Genomic DNA, 19,952 nt, shown 5'->3' with positions numbered 1-19,952 from the left:
TCTTGAATTTATATCAATACATACATAAAATAAGCACGTTAAAAATTATTTATTTATTATTTATTATTTATTTATTTATTAACGAACAAAAATTATTAAGGAAAATCATATTATGTATACTATAGGGGATAAAGGGGAGGGGGGGGGGGGGGGGGGGTTGAAAGTGATATTGTGTAAAGTTTGAAATGGAGGGGATCAAAATAACATTTAAAAAAGTAAATTGGTGGAAAATATCATTTTATAAAATATTTTACGAAATGTACATAAAAATAAGCAGGAAAACGTAAAAAAAAAATTACATAAAAAAAAACAAGTAATTTTTTCTTTTAAATTAACGAATGAAAGTTTTAAATTTACATCAAGAATTTTTTTTTCTTCAAATTAACGAATAAAAATTTCTAAATTTACGTCGAGACGTTGACCATTTCAATCATATATAAAAATAAACATGTTGTTCTAATAAAGCTGATAATCATAACATACCATAAACTTGTATGGGTAATTTGGGAGTACTTACTTAAGCTCGGCTGATTGCATGCACGACACCCTTTTCTTTTCAAGTTCTTTTCTTTCCAAAACAAATTCTTTTGACTTTTTCTAAATCTCTTTTCTTTTGCAAAAGTTGATTTTCCCTTTTGAAATTTTTTATACCAATTCCTTATTTTGAGTTCAGACACACCCGAAGATATGCCCGAATCCCGCAAACCAAGGCTCTGACACAAACTTGAAACATCCCAAAAATACAAGCCAAAAACTTCGTTTGAAAACATTACTAAAACCATAATATCCAAATATCATATAAGAAAACCATAAGTCGTGTGTCTCAAAATGTCATAAAATATGTTTCATATCAAAACTGATGTCAAGATCATGTAAAAAATATTAGAGTCGAACTCCCAGGCTAAAACTCTGGTGTGTGCCATGCCATCATCCTGAGCCCTTCCACTTGCTAGTTGAAGTACCTGAAACCAAAATTGAAACTGTAAGCACGAAGCTTAGTGAACTCCCAAATCTGACTTCGTATGAAGAAGTTATGATATTTCGAAGTTTCGAGTTAGCAGTGTACAACCCGAAATTCGAATATTAGATGGAGCGGTTTTTAGCCAACATGACCTGAAAGAGAATCGAAGATCTCGTTAAAAGTAGCGTAACGAGAAAAAGATGGGCGAAAACGGATGTCGGATGAAGAAGTTATGAGGATTTAACGGATCAATCCTATCCCGGCCCGTTAATAATATAAAATTTAAAATCGAGCCAAAATTAGCCGACGAATTCTAAACGAAAGTTGTATAGTACGTTCCCACCTTCGCGTGGATATAAAGAACGTCGAAAATGGAGCTCGTATGCGAAAGTTACGAATTTTTAAAGTTTGTAGTGAATTTTGCGAAGTCTGATGCAAAACTGATGACGTGGCATGATCTAGGCCGTCCCTTGTTGCCCACGACTTGCTTCGGATGGATGACAGCTGGCTCGCTATGCAGCGCGTACAAGAAGAGAACGCCCCACGTTCGGAATCACTTGGCTTCGGAAGATCCACGTCGCCTCGCATCTACGCCCCGCGTCCGAGGCCGGGTACGCCCAACGTACTTCGGTTCTTATCTCTTCCGAGGAAATGTGAGACAGCTGGGTCCAGATGGCGCCTTATCCGAAGAATGCCCAGCGTAGCCAAGGACTACGCCCAGCGTAATCCGAGGCCTCGCTGGGTATAAAAAGGGGCAAGGGTCTCCGGGTTTTTCACACTTTTTCACACCATTTCCTTTCTCTCTCTAAAATACTTTCTCTCTCTAGCTCCTAAACCACCCCTAAGCCCTAGATAAAATCCCTAGCTCCCGAGGGAAGCCCCGAGGCTCCTGGGGTCCCGAGAAAAAGGAGTTTTTCGGTTTCGAAATGCTGCTCTAGTTAAGTTCCGGTTTTCGATAAAATTCGCTGTAAGTATGCTACGTTTACGCAACTTTTAATATAGCTTTCAAATAATTATAGGAATGTTATTAGGTCCTTAAAATAATTATTTGGGCTATTATTATGAGTTATATTATGCATTATTAACGCTTAATAATAGTCAGACTAATTAATTTGTCGCGGTTATCGTTAGACTAAACCCTAGTGGTATTGGTACTAGGTTTTATCGAAGGAATATCGTTTTGAGAGTATCAAAGTGCTGTCCGAGTGCTGAGTCACCACCTACTCAGGTGAGTGCATGGTCCCTTTCATCTTACACATAGATATGAAGTATTTTATTATAAATTACGTGCTATGTGTGCATATTGTCTGAATACTTGTTGTCTATGCTGGTGAAAGATTTTTTTATACATGTTTTAAATGATGTAAACTGTATAAAATATTTTATATCTACAAAATATGTTGGGTAAAACATAGGTAGATGAATGATGAGGGATAAAAGCTTAAATAGAGGAACATTAGTAGCATGGACCTAGTGCCCTATAGGTATACATTGGCAGCAGTGGACCTAGTACCCTATAGATGAGCACTGACAGTTGCGCCACAACCCGTAGATGTTTTAGATCTACGGTAAACGTCCTAGCAGCTGCGCTCTATGGACAGTATCGGCAACTGCGCCTAATAGGGAGCCTTATGACCATGACAGTAGCGTTTAAAGGTCAATATCGGCAGAAGCGCCTCATATGAAATGTCCCAATTCTGGCAGTTGCGCCTAAGTGACAAGATTAGCAGCTGCGCTTAACCAATGTGTCATTGGCAACAATGGACTTCATGTTGTTTCCTTAGGATGATCCTTAGGAATGAATGAATGAGAAATAGCTGATTCTTATGGTGGATCCTTAAGAATAGAGAAGATAATGGGGATGGGTAATTGGGTTGATTGTTTGATTGTTTAAACATAATAATTATATTATTGTGGGTTGAAAACCCTATGTACTCACCAGGTTTCCCAACCTGACCCACTCAGTTTATTTATATCACAGGTGTTGATATGAAGTGACATTACACTGAGAGATTTAAAGAGACGTAGATCACTAGTGTAAATAATTGTAAGTTCTGTTTATGCTTATGTTTCTGTATTAACGATGACATCCCAAACGTTTTAAAATGAAATAAATACGTTTCTTCGAAAATGTTTTAATGACGTATTTACCATGTTTTTCTGGGAACAAATTCCGCAACATTTTTATAAAATGAATTACTCTGATTTTTATAAAGCATAAACAAAATCGGTCTTTTCTTGCCGTGATTTTGGGGATGTCACACCAACCGCATTGAGGAGCTTTAAAAAGGACATATAGTATATTCCAAGTAAGGGTCGATAAAATATTACATTATGTTTGCATTAACACACCATATTCTTTTCAATAACATTTCATTCACAGCATGCAATTCATAAATATTTCATAAGATACTTTACAAATTAGACATATCATTTTATTCATGCACTAGAAAAAAAACCTAATAGCAATCTATTTGGAGACGCAAGCAATTAGTTAAATAGATTGACAAGAACCCTAATTAATCTGAAATCCAAGATCCTAGACTATCATTTATTTATGCTTTAGTTTTTTAGGTTTGAACAACAACAATATTTAACCTTGACATATAATTTATTTATATATATAAAATTAATTTCTTTTAATAAAATATGTAAAAAGAATTAATCGTGGACTAGGATTGCCACATGGACGCTCATCCAAAATTTGTGAAACATGCAATAATAATGATATATTTTAAATAATATAAATCAATTATATATGTATTTAGAATTCAATATTCTGCTCTATCTCCTTCAATTGTTGAAGCTTTTGTTTTTTAGTGGGTTTTGTTTCTGTTTTTTCCGATTAAAAAACAGTTCATTAAAGCAAACACCAAGCAGCTGCATCACCACGTTGCTAACAAAACAACAAAACAGGCTATACGTTCATGACGATTGCATTCGAAACTCAAAAGATTTCTAGTCTCAACACCCCACTCAGGGGCGGAACACAAACACTACAAGTTAGGGGCTGAAACCAAATTTTATAAACATGTTTTTTTTCATACTTATAATCATAATTAATTAGTTAATATTTTTTGTAAAGATTATACATTATAATTTTGAATTTCACAGTATATATGTATATACATTTACATATAAACCTCTGCAGTTGAATCAATATAAATTCTATTGATATTTATAGAAAATTAAAAGCTAAAATATTGCTTAATAAATCATAATATTTATTTTCTTTCTATCCAATGTTCTCGTACTTTTGCTACAGAAACTTACAGCTACCTTTAGAGTAGACTACTTTTAGTCTATGCCTTCCCTCTTTCTTTATCGGTAGCAACACCAAATGAGTTATAGCATATCAATTTATGAAAGCATGAGAGAGGGCATACTTGACTCTAACAGAGATGAGAAATAGAGAAAGAGCACCAAGGCAACACAGAACAGTGCATGGATCCAAGGAGGGGAGAGACAGTAAGAAATTTTGTGAGAGAAGAGAAGGGCAAGAAGTCCGATAGAGTTATGTTTTCTGGCGGTGAGTTGCATTTTTGCGGTCTATGAAATAAGTACAAGCTTAACTCCGGTGAGTTGCAAACCTTTCCGGTGACGGTGATATCTTTCAAGAGTGTTGTGCCGCAATTTTTGATGCAATTTTGACAACGCAGACGACAAATGTTTAGGGTTTTATTTGTTCTTTAAAATTGATTGTAAATTAGATCGGCTTTTTCGTCATTTTATAGATTTAATTAGTGATATAGTAAATAGTTAGTTTCCTTTTGAAATAAGATTAGTTTAAATGATTTTTCAAAACGGTTCTGAGAAAACGGTACTTTGATTACTTGTAAAGTTGATTAATGATTTTTCATAACTAAATCATATATATGTTGTTACTATTAAGCCAAAAAACCAGGGGGGCCATGGCCTCCCCTGGCCCCTTATACGGTCCGCCACTGACCCCACTAATCACTCATCACTCACCTGCTTCGACTTCATTTCTTAGCGAACACGTTTCCTCTCAAATATCTACAACATAAATCCACGCCATATATGTCATATTAACTTCACTTATCTTCTGCGAACATCGTCGTCTCTCAGGAGTTCAGTCCATGAGGAAAAACAGGAAACAGAGCATTGTGAAAGATGGGTACGAACCCTCTGCAGACGAAGACGAAGATAGTTATGAGAAATCGGACACCGAAAGAGCGGTTCCGGTGGAGATTTTTCGTCGGAGAAACAGGGGAAAACGCCGATTGAAGAAAAATGGTTGTAACTCACAGGATCCGTTGGTTGTATGTGGTGGCGATATCATGTTGATGATATTGAGCTTTCTTGACGCACACAGTGTGGCTTCATCACTTGTTGTTTCTCGTAGATGGCGTAGAGTTGCTTCCAGTGATACCATTTGGTCTGAAAAGGTCGACACACTTGCTCCAACTTACTTCTGCTTTCTTCTTTTTTGTTTCTTAAAATACTGAACATATGATATGTTTAGTGTGTTTATTGATATTGTGGTAATCATTAAGATTTTCTTTTTCGGAAATGTTGTTGATGCAAATAATGTTTGTAGTACTTGGTATAATTAAGATTCTTGTGTGTATCTTTCTCTTGTTGGTAATTACTAATTAGTAGCTTGTTTGTGGTTAGTAAGTTATGAAGACTGAAGAGCAAAGTAATGGCAAGTTTATCACAAAACTATGGAGGACATGATTGTTACATGGATAAAGATGACCCTTTTGCGCTGTTTTGATTTAAAGATCATTGGTTTTGAATCTTTTTATCATTGGCATGCATATTGGATCTGATCATGTAACTTGTTTGAATCATGTCACAGAATAGTCATCATCGGTTTACGTAAAAGACCTAATTACCCTCTACCTTGCTTATAGATTAAAGAGCTATGGGCTGATAAAGCTCATCTACCTCGTTTTGCCCTAGTTGAGGGGTTGTCAAAGTTGTCTGCTTACACCTTATCCATTCACGATGGCAAACGGGTAAGACTCTTTAATAGTATAAGCAAGTGTGGTCTCAGGTTAAAGTCTGGGTATGACATATAATACCCTTTTATTTTATTTTATTTTTAAATATTATATTAACAACATTTGTTCTCTCTCTTGGGTTATGTTCTTTGTTAGAGTCGGATCGTGAAGGAAGATCTTTGGGATCATGCTTGGGAGTTTCACTTTAAAGAGGCACGATTCTTTTTAAATTGTGTGTTGCATTATTAAAAGGTTAAATGCAAGAAATAACAACATATTTTCATTTATTTGTTCACTATAGATTTTCTTTCTTTTCTTAGAGGTGTAATACTAGTATGTCGAAATATCTACACAATAATACCATTCTATTTCTAATTTCTTTTTTTATTAAGACATTGTACTTTAAACGATCTATTCAATTATAGCAATGAAAATTGATTTGTGAATTATAATTGGATATTGTTATACATTGCTATATTTTTCAAAGTACAATGCTATAACAAAAAGAAATGCAAGTAGAATGCTATAATAAGAGCTAAAAGCAAGAAATTGCATCTAACTTCCTTTTCCTACGTTCATTTCTTTCTATTGTAATTTCGTTTTTTCTTATTAAGTCGTTGTACATTGAAAAGTCTACCAACTTATATCATTATACCTCCAAATCTTTTTTCTTATTAAGACTTGTATTATTTTGAAAAATCTACCTATATATATCGACGACATAGTCCACTGATATTGTTATAATTTGCTAAGATTTCTCAAAGTACATGAAGAAATTAAAGTAGGTGGTATAATAAACAAATAGACAAAAGTAGTTTATAATTTTTTGCATTTAATCCTTATTATGTAATCATGCACTATCTCGTTCATGGGATTTTGATAGCTTAGAGCATCTCTTTGTGAAGACTTATGGTATTTGCCAACTAGACTTTTCACTAACAAACTGATTAAAAAAAAACATTAAAAAACCTTTTACATCAATGTATATAAAAAGTGTTTTTTCTAGGAGGTCATAATTCTTGAAATAACCTATTCAAAATGTAAAAATCTTTTCAAAAGCTTGCATTGGACATGCTCATACAGGCGTCGTTGAATCTTATTATCACCCCAAGATTTCTTTCAATTTCAGAAACTCATAAGTTTTATATTTACATTAATTGCATTCAGGGTGCACCAGAATACTGGCGTGATTTGGATCCATACTGGAGAGGAACAGGGCAACCAATGCATCGCTACTTCCATGAAGATGGAAGCCAAACTGCTGATGTTGATGATAAGGCATGGGGAGGCCATGAATGCTGTTACTCCATTGTTACAAGCTTCTTAGCAGATGGAAGAATGCGGGAACATTATGTAAGAATCAATAGTTGGGCACAATTGTCTATTTCAAGGAGGCATGATTGGGGTTGGGAAATGTCAAATCTTTTCTGTTTCTACTCGAGTGTTCCCGATGCTTATAAGCCAGGTGGCACTGGTCCCTATCTTCCTGTTCATTAATTAATTTCTGTTTCTTGTTTTGTTTACCAAGTTTGTTTGGTGACAGTTTTTTAAGTATTTTAGACTAGATTTGCTAGTGTTTGCTATATGACTATACGTGCCTATTTGGTCTGTGGAAATTGCAATGATTTTTTTGGAAGGTTCCAAGTTGAAAGTTACATATTTACCCATTACCGTTGATCTAGTAGATGTATTTCTTTATTGACGACTGTTTTAGGCATTTGCACTACATTGGCATTACCCGCGATGTCTTTAGCGGCGACGTAGGGCAATAGCAGCGATATGTACTTGATGTGTTACATGTCGCTACTAAAACCATCGCCGATAATACTAACTACCAGCGATCCGTATCAAATTACCCTCATCCGTTTGATTTGTTTCCAATCGAAGGGTTGTAGAGGAAAGCGAAAACGCGTTGACTTTTCCCTCCAACGTGTCGCCGCTAATACCTTTGTGTTGCTGCTGATGCCCCTTACAGATAACCCCTTCTAGCTTCCTTTTCTGTGACATTTTTCTGTTCTCTCGTTTCTGGTCATGTTTCTCACTTCCATCACTTGGACGTGTCGACTAGGTGGAAGACGAACGTAAAAACTGGTGCTAGCCCCTCATGCCGCCACAAGACCGCCACACCTTCCCCCAACACCTCCAAAACTGGAAACCTTGAGCTCAATTCCAAATTGCCCACATTCAAGGTGGAATTCCTCCTATTTTCTATTATTTTTCTGTTTTGGTCTACATTTGGATGATAAATTGTTAGTAATTTTCAATTTTGTTGAGTGATTATCTTTGCATTTTGAGATATGAAGTGTTTATGTATTTTGTTGGATTGTATATGCTTTTTCAGATTTGTGGAAAGTGTTGATGCATTTTGTGTATGTTTTTATAATTTATGTTTATACCACATTGGCTTAAAAAATGAAAATAGGGCATAAAATTGAAATTGGATGTATATATACATTTTTTTGATTATGTATTTAGATGTATAAATTTGTGTACATTTGACTTAATTGTATGAAATTGGAATATGCAAATTGGATGTATACATTTGGCTTAATTAATTGTATGAAATTTGAATATGCAATTTGGATGTATACATTTGGATTAATTAGGTTATTAATAGCAACTTACTTCTAGTAATGTATTGTATATAGTTTCAAAGTGCTTAATTTTGTTAGTGACTTAATGTTGGTCATTACAACTTTAGCTTTAATTAGGTTAATAATAACAAAAAACAAAATTTTAAATTAATTAGAAAATCAAATTAATTTACCTTTAGAATCAAATTAAGTTACATTTATAAAATCAAATTAAACTAATTATAAAACCAAATTAATAGCAACATACTTTTAGTGACTTAATGTTGGTCACTACAACTTTAGCTTAATTAGGTTATTAATAGCAACGTACTTCTAGTAATTTTAATTTAATTATAGAATAAATTTAAATTAATTTTAAAAATATCAATAAAAAATAATAAATTAATTGTTAAATCAAATTAAATTAGCTTTAAAATCAAGTTCATGTTAATATTAAAATAAAATAAATTAGTTTAAAAAATCAAACTAATAACAAAAAAGAAAATATTAAATTAATTAGAAAATCAAATTAATTTATGTTTAGAATCAAATTAAGTTACCTTTATAAAATCAAATTAAATTAATTATAAAATCAAATTAATAGAAACATACTTTTAGTGACTTAATGTTGGTCATTACAACTTTAGCTTAATTAGGCTATTAATAGAAACATACTTCTAATAATTTTAATTTAATTATAGAATAAAATTAAATTAATTTAAAAAAAATCAATAAAAAATAATAAATTAATTGTAATTAAATTAAATTAGTTTTAGTTAATATTAATATTAAAATAAAATAAAGTCAGTTAAAAAAATTAAACTAATAACAAAAAAGAAAATATTAAATAAATTAGAAAAATCAAATTAATTTACCATCGACTCATTTGCAGCGACACGTCGCCGTTAAAAGTATTAGCGGTGACAACCCATACCTTTAGCAGTGATACGCGTCGCCGCTGTTGCCCACTATTCTTGTAGTGTTGTGATGTATTTGTTGATCTTTATTGATGGGTGTTTAGGTATTTAAGTAACATAAATATTTTACTTGAACTATGTGCATGATAGATGTTGCAATAATAATAATATGAAAGTATAATGTTATAATAACAAGAACTTAAATTACAGTGCTAGCTCTTGCAATTCGCGATATGTTTAATTTCAAAATTAAATAATGCTTATTGAAATGTTCAAATATAAACATTCTAAATAGAAGATAATGTCTATGTTCTCCTTTATTTTGTAGTTACTTTTTATTTAGGTACCAAACGAATATCTATACGTTGCATTAGAATAAAGTTATATAGTTATATTTTTTTTTATAACGACACACATAAAAAAGAAAGTAAGTTTTTTTTCTTTTTTAAATTAAGAGAAATTCTTAGAAAAGTTTCAATATTTTGGTCCAGTTTATGAAAAAATCATGAATTTTATTTTGTTAACAAAAATCTCCCGAAAACCGAATAAAAAATTTAAATCAACCTGTTTTTTACCGGTAAACTATTTTTTACCCGATTACCTTCAGAAAAATCTTATTATTTTGGCATAGTTTATAAAAAAAGTCTCAATTTTTTTACTTCAACTCTTTTACTCTTTCACTATAAATCTGGAAAATTGTTGTTTCAAATTATAAATGAGAATAAACGTCATTAAACTCCATAAAACTAATGATCAAAGTCATCTATATCCAATTGTTTGCCACAAAACAATGAAGTTAGCATCATTTTGAACTCATCATTGTCCATATAATCGTTTCTCAAACAAATTTATGTTACAAGTATTATAAGATATTCAAAATTGTGTCAAACATCTTAATATAATCTAACTAAAAGTAGTTTAAAGGAAAGCTAATTGTTATGTTCATATAAGAAATCATTGACCGATGACAAACCATTCGATACAATAGTATGTGAGGTGAGGTTGTACATATTCTAGAGAAGAGCATGAGTTTTATCCTTAAGTTATAACCATATATAAACAATTCATCCATAGATCAATTACTTTAAATATCAATTGCGGAGCTCCAAAACATCAAGATCGTATGAAAATGTGATGTTTGTTCTTCTTTGGATTCACTTCTATGATCACTTTTAGTTTGACACATGAATGTTTAAAATGAAGCTATGATTTAGATTTCAAACCAATATATAACATTGTGATTTTATACTGTATCCGTAAAATCCCAAGTTTTCAGGCCAAAATTTTCTTTTAAAAGACATAGTAAAACATTCAAATCATTTTCATAAAAACTAAAGTATCAAATCATTTCATCACCACAAAACCATATCATAAAAAGTGCATCAAAATCATTATAAAACAACGAAAGTCTAAAAAAAATATCAGTTGAGATGCGCATGCGGTACTATCAAACCGAGTCATTTCCTTTGTTAGAGGAACAACTTGGAAAACATTTAACTTGAGAGTAAGCACAAACCTTAATGAGTTCCCCAAAATACCATATAATACATCAAATATACAATACATACATGAAAATGGCTCATAGTCAACACATTAGTGAGCCTATAAGCACAAATTCATCATCCTACCGACCTGGTAGATTTCCAGCCAACTTATAGTCCATACCTCAGAGGGAATATAGGTCCACAAATTGGTGTCGCGTTGCCACCAACATCTTGGTGGCGTCACTACTTATTGGCATGGCTTGCGTCGCTAAGGCTAATGCTCGCGCCGCGAACCCCCGAAACCCAAAATCCTTAACCTTTGAACATGTAACTTAATAAATTTAATCATGCCTGGAAAGTGGGCGTTACAAAGTCAAGTGACACAATGATGAACTACTTTAAACATAGTTTGTACAAAAGACGACAATATCCGTTTCTATTTACATCATAGAAAATAGTCCTAAAAGTGTAACAAATGGTTAGAACCATGCAAATTTTTAGAATTAGAAATTTTCAGATTTTTTGTGAAAGATTAAAAGAGTTGAAGTAAAACAAAAATTTAAGACTTTTTCATAACCAACCAAAATAGTGAGACTTTTCTGAAAGTAGCTGGTTAAAAAAATAGTTTACCAGTAAAAAAAATGTTGATTTGAAGTTTTTATCCGGTAATCGAGACTTTTTTTAACAAAATAAAATTGAGGATTTTTTTATAAACTAGACCAAAATATTGAAACTTTTTTGGAGGTTTCCCTTAAATTAACGAACGAAAGTTCTAAATTTACGTCGACATGTTGACCAACTCAAATTTATACCGACATAGATAACAATAAGTATGTAAAAAAATAGTGTTTTTTTAAAGTTAACGAACAAAGTTATTAACGAAAATCAAAGTGTATATATATATATATATATATATATATATATATATATATATATATATATATATATATATATATATATAGGATAAACAGGAAATGTTACAAAATGGAGAAAGTAAAAGTAATATTTTATAAAGTTCAAAGTAAAGACGGTCAAAATGATATTTAAAAAAAATAGGAGCGATATCATTTTACAAAATATTTTAAAAAGTAGAGGGGTAGAAAATATACAAAGTATTTTAAAAGTTAGGTATCGTTAAATTTGTTGGTAGATAAATATTTAATGTCAATACAAATTAAAGAATAAAATTCTAAATTTACGTCGAGACGTTTATCATCTTGAATTTATATCAATACATACATAAAATAAGCACGTTAAAAATTATTTATTTATTATTTATTATTTATTTATTTATTAACGAACAAAAATTATTAAGGAAAATCATATTATGTATACTATAGGGGATAAAGGGGAGGGGGGGGGGGGGGTGGGTTGAAAGTGATATTGTGTAAAGTTTGAAATGGAGGGGATCAAAATAACATTTAAAAAAGTAAATTGGTGGAAAATATCATTTTATAAAATATTTTACGAAATGTACATAAAAATAAGCAGGAAAACGTAAAAAAAAAATTACATAAAAAAAAACAAGTAATTTTTTCTTTTAAATTAACGAATGAAAGTTTTAAATTTACATCAAGAATTTTTTTTTCTTCAAATTAACGAATAAAAATTTCTAAATTTACGTCGAGACGTTGACCATTTCAATCATATATAAAAATAAACATGTTGTTCTAATAAAGCTGATAATCATAACATACCATAAACTTGTATGGGTAATTTGGGAGTACTTACTTAAGCTCGGCTGATTGCATGCACGACACCCTTTTCTTTTCAAGTTCTTTTCTTTCCAAAACAAATTCTTTTGACTTTTTCTAAATCTCTTTTCTTTTGCAAAAGTTGATTTTCCCTTTTGAAATTTTTTATACCAATTCCTTATTTTGAGTTCAGACACACCCGAAGATATGCCCGAATCCCGCAAACCAAGGCTCTGACACAAACTTGAAACATCCCAAAAATACAAGCCAAAAACTTCGTTTGAAAACATTACTAAAACCATAATATCCAAATATCATATAAGAAAACCATAAGTCGTGTGTCTCAAAATGTCATAAAATATGTTTCATATCAAAACTGATGTCAAGATCATGTAAAAAATATTAGAGTCGAACTCCCAGGCTAAAACTCTGGTGTGTGCCATGCCATCATCCTGAGCCCTTCCACTTGCTAGTTGAAGTACCTGAAACCAAAATTGAAACTGTAAGCACGAAGCTTAGTGAACTCCCAAATCTGACTTCGTATGAAGAAGTTATGATATTTCGAAGTTTCGAGTTAGCAGTGTACAACCCGAAATTCGAATATTAGATGGAGCGGTTTTTAGCCAACATGACCTGAAAGAGAATCGAAGATCTCGTTAAAAGTAGCGTAACGAGAAAAAGATGGGCGAAAACGGATGTCGGATGAAGAAGTTATGAGGATTTAACGGATCAATCCTATCCCGGCCCGTTAATAATATAAAATTTAAAATCGAGCCAAAATTAGCCGACGAATTCTAAACGAAAGTTGTATAGTACGTTCCCACCTTCGCGTGGATATAAAGAACGTCGAAAATGGAGCTCGTATGCGAAAGTTACGAATTTTTAAAGTTTGTAGTGAATTTTGCGAAGTCTGATGCAAAACTGATGACGTGGCATGATCTAGGCCGTCCCTTGTTGCCCACGACTTGCTTCGGATGGATGACAGCTGGCTCGCTATGCAGCGCGTACAAGAAGAGAACGCCCCACGTTCGGAATCACTTGGCTTCGGAAGATCCACGTCGCCTCGCATCTACGCCCCGCGTCCGAGGCCGGGTACGCCCAACGTACTTCGGTTCTTATCTCTTCCGAGGAAATGTGAGACAGCTGGGTCCAGATGGCGCCTTATCCGAAGAATGCCCAGCGTAGCCAAGGACTACGCCCAGCGTAATCCGAGGCCTCGCTGGGTATAAAAAGGGGCAAGGGTCTCCGGGTTTTTCACACTTTTTCACACCATTTCCTTTCTCTCTCTAAAATACTTTCTCTCTCTAGCTCCTAAACCACCCCTAAGCCCTAGATAAAATCCCTAGCTCCCGAGGGAAGCCCCGAGGCTCCTGGGGTCCCGAGAAAAAGGAGTTTTTCGGTTTCGAAATGCTGCTCTAGTTAAGTTCCGGTTTTCGATAAAATTCGCTGTAAGTATGCTACGTTTACGCAACTTTTAATATAGCTTTCAAATAATTATAGGAATGTTATTAGGTCCTTAAAATAATTATTTGGGCTATTATTATGAGTTATATTATGCATTATTAACGCTTAATAATAGTCAGACTAATTAATTTGTCGCGGTTATCGTTAGACTAAACCCTAGTGGTATTGGTACTAGGTTTTATCGAAGGAATATCGTTTTGAGAGTATCAAAGTGCTGTCCGAGTGCTGAGTCACCACCTACTCAGGTGAGTGCATGGTCCCTTTCATCTTACACATAGATATGAAGTATTTTATTATAAATTACGTGCTATGTGTGCATATTGTCTGAATACTTGTTGTCTATGCTGGTGAAAGATTTTTTTATACATGTTTTAAATGATGTAAACTGTATAAAATATTTTATATCTACAAAATATGTTGGGTAAAACATAGGTAGATGAATGATGAGGGATAAAAGCTTAAATAGAGGAACATTAGTAGCATGGACCTAGTGCCCTATAGGTATACATTGGCAGCAGTGGACCTAGTACCCTATAGATGAGCACTGACAGTTGCGCCACAACCCGTAGATGTTTTAGATCTACGGTAAACGTCCTAGCAGCTGCGCTCTATGGACAGTATCGGCAACTGCGCCTAATAGGGAGCCTTATGACCATGACAGTAGCGTTTAAAGGTCAATATCGGCAGAAGCGCCTCATATGAAATGTCCCAATTCTGGCAGTTGCGCCTAAGTGACAAGATTAGCAGCTGCGCTTAACCAATGTGTCATTGGCAACAATGGACTTCATGTTGTTTCCTTAGGATGATCCTTAGGAATGAATGAATGAGAAATAGCTGATTCTTATGGTGGATCCTTAAGAATAGAGAAGATAATGGGGATGGGTAATTGGGTTGATTGTTTGATTGTTTAAACATAATAATTATATTATTGTGGGTTGAAAACCCTATGTACTCACCAGGTTTCCCAACCTGACCCACTCAGTTTATTTATATCACAGGTGTTGATATGAAGTGACATTACACTGAGAGATTTAAAGAGACGTAGATCACTAGTGTAAATAATTGTAAGTTCTGTTTATGCTTATGTTTCTGTATTAACGATGACATCCCAAACGTTTTAAAATGAAATAAATACGTTTCTTCGAAAATGTTTTAATGACGTATTTACCATGTTTTTCTGGGAACAAATTCCGCAACATTTTTATAAAATGAATTACTCTGATTTTTATAAAGCATAAACAAAATCGGTCTTTTCTTGCCGTGATTTTGGGGATGTCACACCAACCGCATTGAGGAGCTTTAAAAAGGACATATAGTATATTCCAAGTAAGGGTCGATAAAATATTACATTATGTTTGCATTAACACACCATATTCTTTTCAATAACATTTCATTCACAGCATGCAATTCATAAATATTTCATAAGATACTTTACAAATTAGACATATCATTTTATTCATGCACTAGAAAAAAAACCTAATAGCAATCTATTTGGAGACGCAAGCAATTAGTTAAATAGATTGACAAGAACCCTAATTAATCTGAAATCCAAGATCCTAGACTATCATTTATTTATGCTTTAGTTTTTTAGGTTTGAACAACAACAATATTTAACCTTGACATATAATTTATTTATATATATAAAATTAATTTCTTTTAATAAAATATGTAAAAAGAATTAATCGTGGACTAGGATTGCCACATGGACGCTCATCCAAAATTTGTGAAACATGCAATAATAATGATATATTTTAAATAATATAAATCAATTATATATGTATTTAGAATTCAATATTCTGCTCTATCTCCTTCAATTGTTGAAGCTTTTGTTTTTTAGTGGGTTTTGTTTCTGTTTTTTCCGATTAAAAAACAGTTCATTAAAGCAAACACCAAGCAGCTGCATCACCACGTTGCTAACAAAACAACAAAACAGGCTATACGTTCATGACGATTGCATTCGAAACTCAAAAGATTTCTAGTCTCAACACCCCACTCAGGGGCGGAACACAAACACTACAAGTTAGGGGCTGAAACCAAATTTTATAAACATGTTTTTTTTCATACTTATAATCATAATTAATTAGTTAATATTTTTTGTAAAGATTATACATTATAATTTTGAATTTCACAGTATATATGTATATACATTTACATATAAACCTCTGCAGTTGAATCAATATAAATTCTATTGATATTTATAGAAAATTAAAAGCTAAAATATTGCTTAATAAATCATAATATTTATTTTCTTTCTATCCAATGTTCTCGTACTTTTGCTACAGAAACTTACAGCTACCTTTAGAGTAGACTACTTTTAGTCTATGCCTTCCCTCTTTCTTTATCGGTAGCAACACCAAATGAGTTATAGCATATCAATTTATGAAAGCATGAGAGAGGGCATACTTGACTCTAACAGAGATGAGAAATAGAGAAAGAGCACCAAGGCAACACAGAACAGTGCATGGATCCAAGGAGGGGAGAGACAGTAAGAAATTTTGTGAGAGAAGAGAAGGGCAAGAAGTCCGATAGAGTTATGTTTTCTGGCGGTGAGTTGCATTTTTGCGGTCTATGAAATAAGTACAAGCTTAACTCCGGTGAGTTGCAAACCTTTCCGGTGACGGTGATATCTTTCAAGAGTGTTGTGCCGCAATTTTTGATGCAATTTTGACAACGCAGACGACAAATGTTTAGGGTTTTATTTGTTCTTTAAAATTGATTGTAAATTAGATCGGCTTTTTCGTCATTTTATAGATTTAATTAGTGATATAGTAAATAGTTAGTTTCCTTTTGAAATAAGATTAGTTTAAATGATTTTTCAAAACGGTTCTGAGAAAACGGTACTTTGATTACTTGTAAAGTTGATTAATGATTTTTCATAACTAAATCATATATATGTTGTTACTATTAAGCCAAAAAACCAGGGGGGCCATGGCCTCCCCTGGCCCCTTATACGGTCCGCCACTGACCCCACTAATCACTCATCACTCACCTGCTTCGACTTCATTTCTTAGCGAACACGTTTCCTCTCAAATATCTACAACATAAATCCACGCCATATATGTCATATTAACTTCACTTATCTTCTGCGAACATCGTCGTCTCTCAGGAGTTCAGTCCATGAGGAAAAACAGGAAACAGAGCATTGTGAAAGATGGGTACGAACCCTCTGCAGACGAAGACGAAGATAGTTATGAGAAATCGGACACCGAAAGAGCGGTTCCGGTGGAGATTTTTCGTCGGAGAAACAGGGGAAAACGCCGATTGAAGAAAAATGGTTGTAACTCACAGGATCCGTTGGTTGTATGTGGTGGCGATATCATGTTGATGATATTGAGCTTTCTTGACGCACACAGTGTGGCTTCATCACTTGTTGTTTCTCGTAGATGGCGTAGAGTTGCTTCCAGTGATACCATTTGGTCTGAAAAGGTCGACACACTTGCTCCAACTTACTTCTGCTTTCTTCTTTTTTGTTTCTTAAAATACTGAACATATGATATGTTTAGTGTGTTTATTGATATTGTGGTAATCATTAAGATTTTCTTTTTCGGAAATGTTGTTGATGCAAATAATGTTTGTAGTACTTGGTATAATTAAGATTCTTGTGTGTATCTTTCTCTTGTTGGTAATTACTAATTAGTAGCTTGTTTGTGGTTAGTAAGTTATGAAGACTGAAGAGCAAAGTAATGGCAAGTTTATCACAAAACTATGGAGGGCATGATTGTTACATGGATAAAGATGACCCTTTTGCGCTGTTTTGATTTAAAGATCATTGGTTTTGAATCTTTTTATCATTGGCATGCATATTGGATCTGATCATGTAACTTGTTTGAATCATGTCACAGAATAGTCATCATCGGTTTACGTAAAAGACCTAATTACCCTCTACCTTGCTTATAGATTAAAGAGCTATGGGCTGATAAAGCTCATCTACCTCGTTTTGCCCTAGTTGAGGGGTTGTCAAAGTTGTCTGCTTACACCTTATCCATTCACGATGGCAAACGGGTAAGACTCTTTAATAGTATAAGCAAGTGTGGTCTCAGGTTAAAGTCTGGGTATGACATATAATACCCTTTTATTTTATTTTATTTTTAAATATTATATTAACAACATTTGTTCTCTCTCTTGGGTTATGTTCTTTGTTAGAGTCGGATCGTGAAGGAAGATCTTTGGGATCATGCTTGGGAGTTTCACTTTAAAGAGGCACGATTCTTTTTAAATTGTGTGTTGCATTATTAAAAGGTTAAATGCAAGAAATAACAACATATTTTCATTTATTTGTTCACTATAGATTTTCTTTCTTTTCTTAGAGGTGTAATACTAGTATGTCGAAATATCTACACAATAATACCATTCTATTTCTAATTTCTTTTTTTATTAAGACATTGTACTTTAAACGATCTATTCAATTATAGCAATGAAAATTGATTTGTGAATTATAATTGGATATTGTTATACATTGCTATATTTTTCAAAGTACAATGCTATAACAAAAAGAAATGCAAGTAGAATGCTATAATAAGAGCTAAAAGCAAGAAATTGCATCTAACTTCCTTTTCCTACGTTCATTTCTTTCTATTGTAATTTCGTTTTTTCTTATTAAGTCGTTGTACATTGAAAAGTCTACCAACTTATATCATTATACCTCCAAATCTTTTTTCTTATTAAGACTTGTATTATTTTGAAAAATCTACCTATATATATCGACGACATAGTCCACTGATATTGTTATAATTTGCTAAGATTTCTCAAAGTACATGAAGAAATTAAAGTAGGTGGTATAATAAACAAATAGACAAAAGTAGTTTATAATTTTTTGCATTTAATCCTTATTATGTAATCATGCACTATCTCGTTCATGGGATTTTGATAGCTTAGAGCATCTCTTTGTGAAGACTTATGGTATTTGCCAACTAGACTTTTCACTAACAAACTGATTAAAAAAAAACATTAAAAAACCTTTTACATCAATGTATATAAAAAGTGTTTTTTCTAGGAGGTCATAATTCTTGAAATAACCTATTCAAAATGTAAAAATCTTTTCAAAAGCTTGCATTGGACATGCTCATACAGGCGTCGTTGAATCTTATTATCACCCCAAGATTTCTTTCAATTTCAGAAACTCATAAGTTTTATATTTACATTAATTGCATTCAGGGTGCACCAGAATACTGGCGTGATTTGGATCCATACTGGAGAGGAACAGGGCAACCAATGCATCGCTACTTCCATGAAGATGGAAGCCAAACTGCTGATGTTGATGATAAGGCATGGGGAGGCCATGAATGCTGTTACTCCATTGTTACAAGCTTCTTAGCAGATGGAAGAATGCGGGAACATTATGTAAGAATCAATAGTTGGGCACAATTGTCTATTTCAAGGAGGCATGATTGGGGTTGGGAAATGTCAAATCTTTTCTGTTTCTACTCGAGTGTTCCCGATGCTTATAAGCCAGGTGGCACTGGTCCCTATCTTCCTGTTCATTAATTAATTTCTGTTTCTTGTTTTGTTTACCAAGTTTGTTTGGTGACAGTTTTTTAAGTATTTTAGACTAGATTTGCTAGTGTTTGCTATATGACTATACGTGCCTATTTGGTCTGTGGAAATTGCAATGATTTTTTTGGAAGGTTCCAAGTTGAAAGTTACATATTTACCCATTACCGTTGATCTAGTAGATGTATTTCTTTATTGACGACTGTTTTAGGCATTTGCACTACATTGGCATTACCCGCGATGTCTTTAGCGGCGACGTAGGGCAATAGCAGCGATATGTACTTGATGTGTTACATGTCGCTACTAAAACCATCGCCGATAATACTAACTACCAGCGATCCGTATCAAATTACCCTCATCCGTTTGATTTGTTTCCAATCGAAGGGTTGTAGAGGAAAG

The sequence above is a fragment of the Lactuca saligna genome, chromosome 1 (assembly GCF_052625555.1).
Source record: "Lactuca saligna cultivar CGN05327 chromosome 1, ASM5262555v1, whole genome shotgun sequence".
Classification (NCBI taxonomy): Eukaryota; Viridiplantae; Streptophyta; class Magnoliopsida; order Asterales; family Asteraceae; genus Lactuca; species Lactuca saligna.
The sequence above is the reverse complement of the archived record's forward strand: the minus strand, read 5'-3'. Positions refer to the sequence as shown.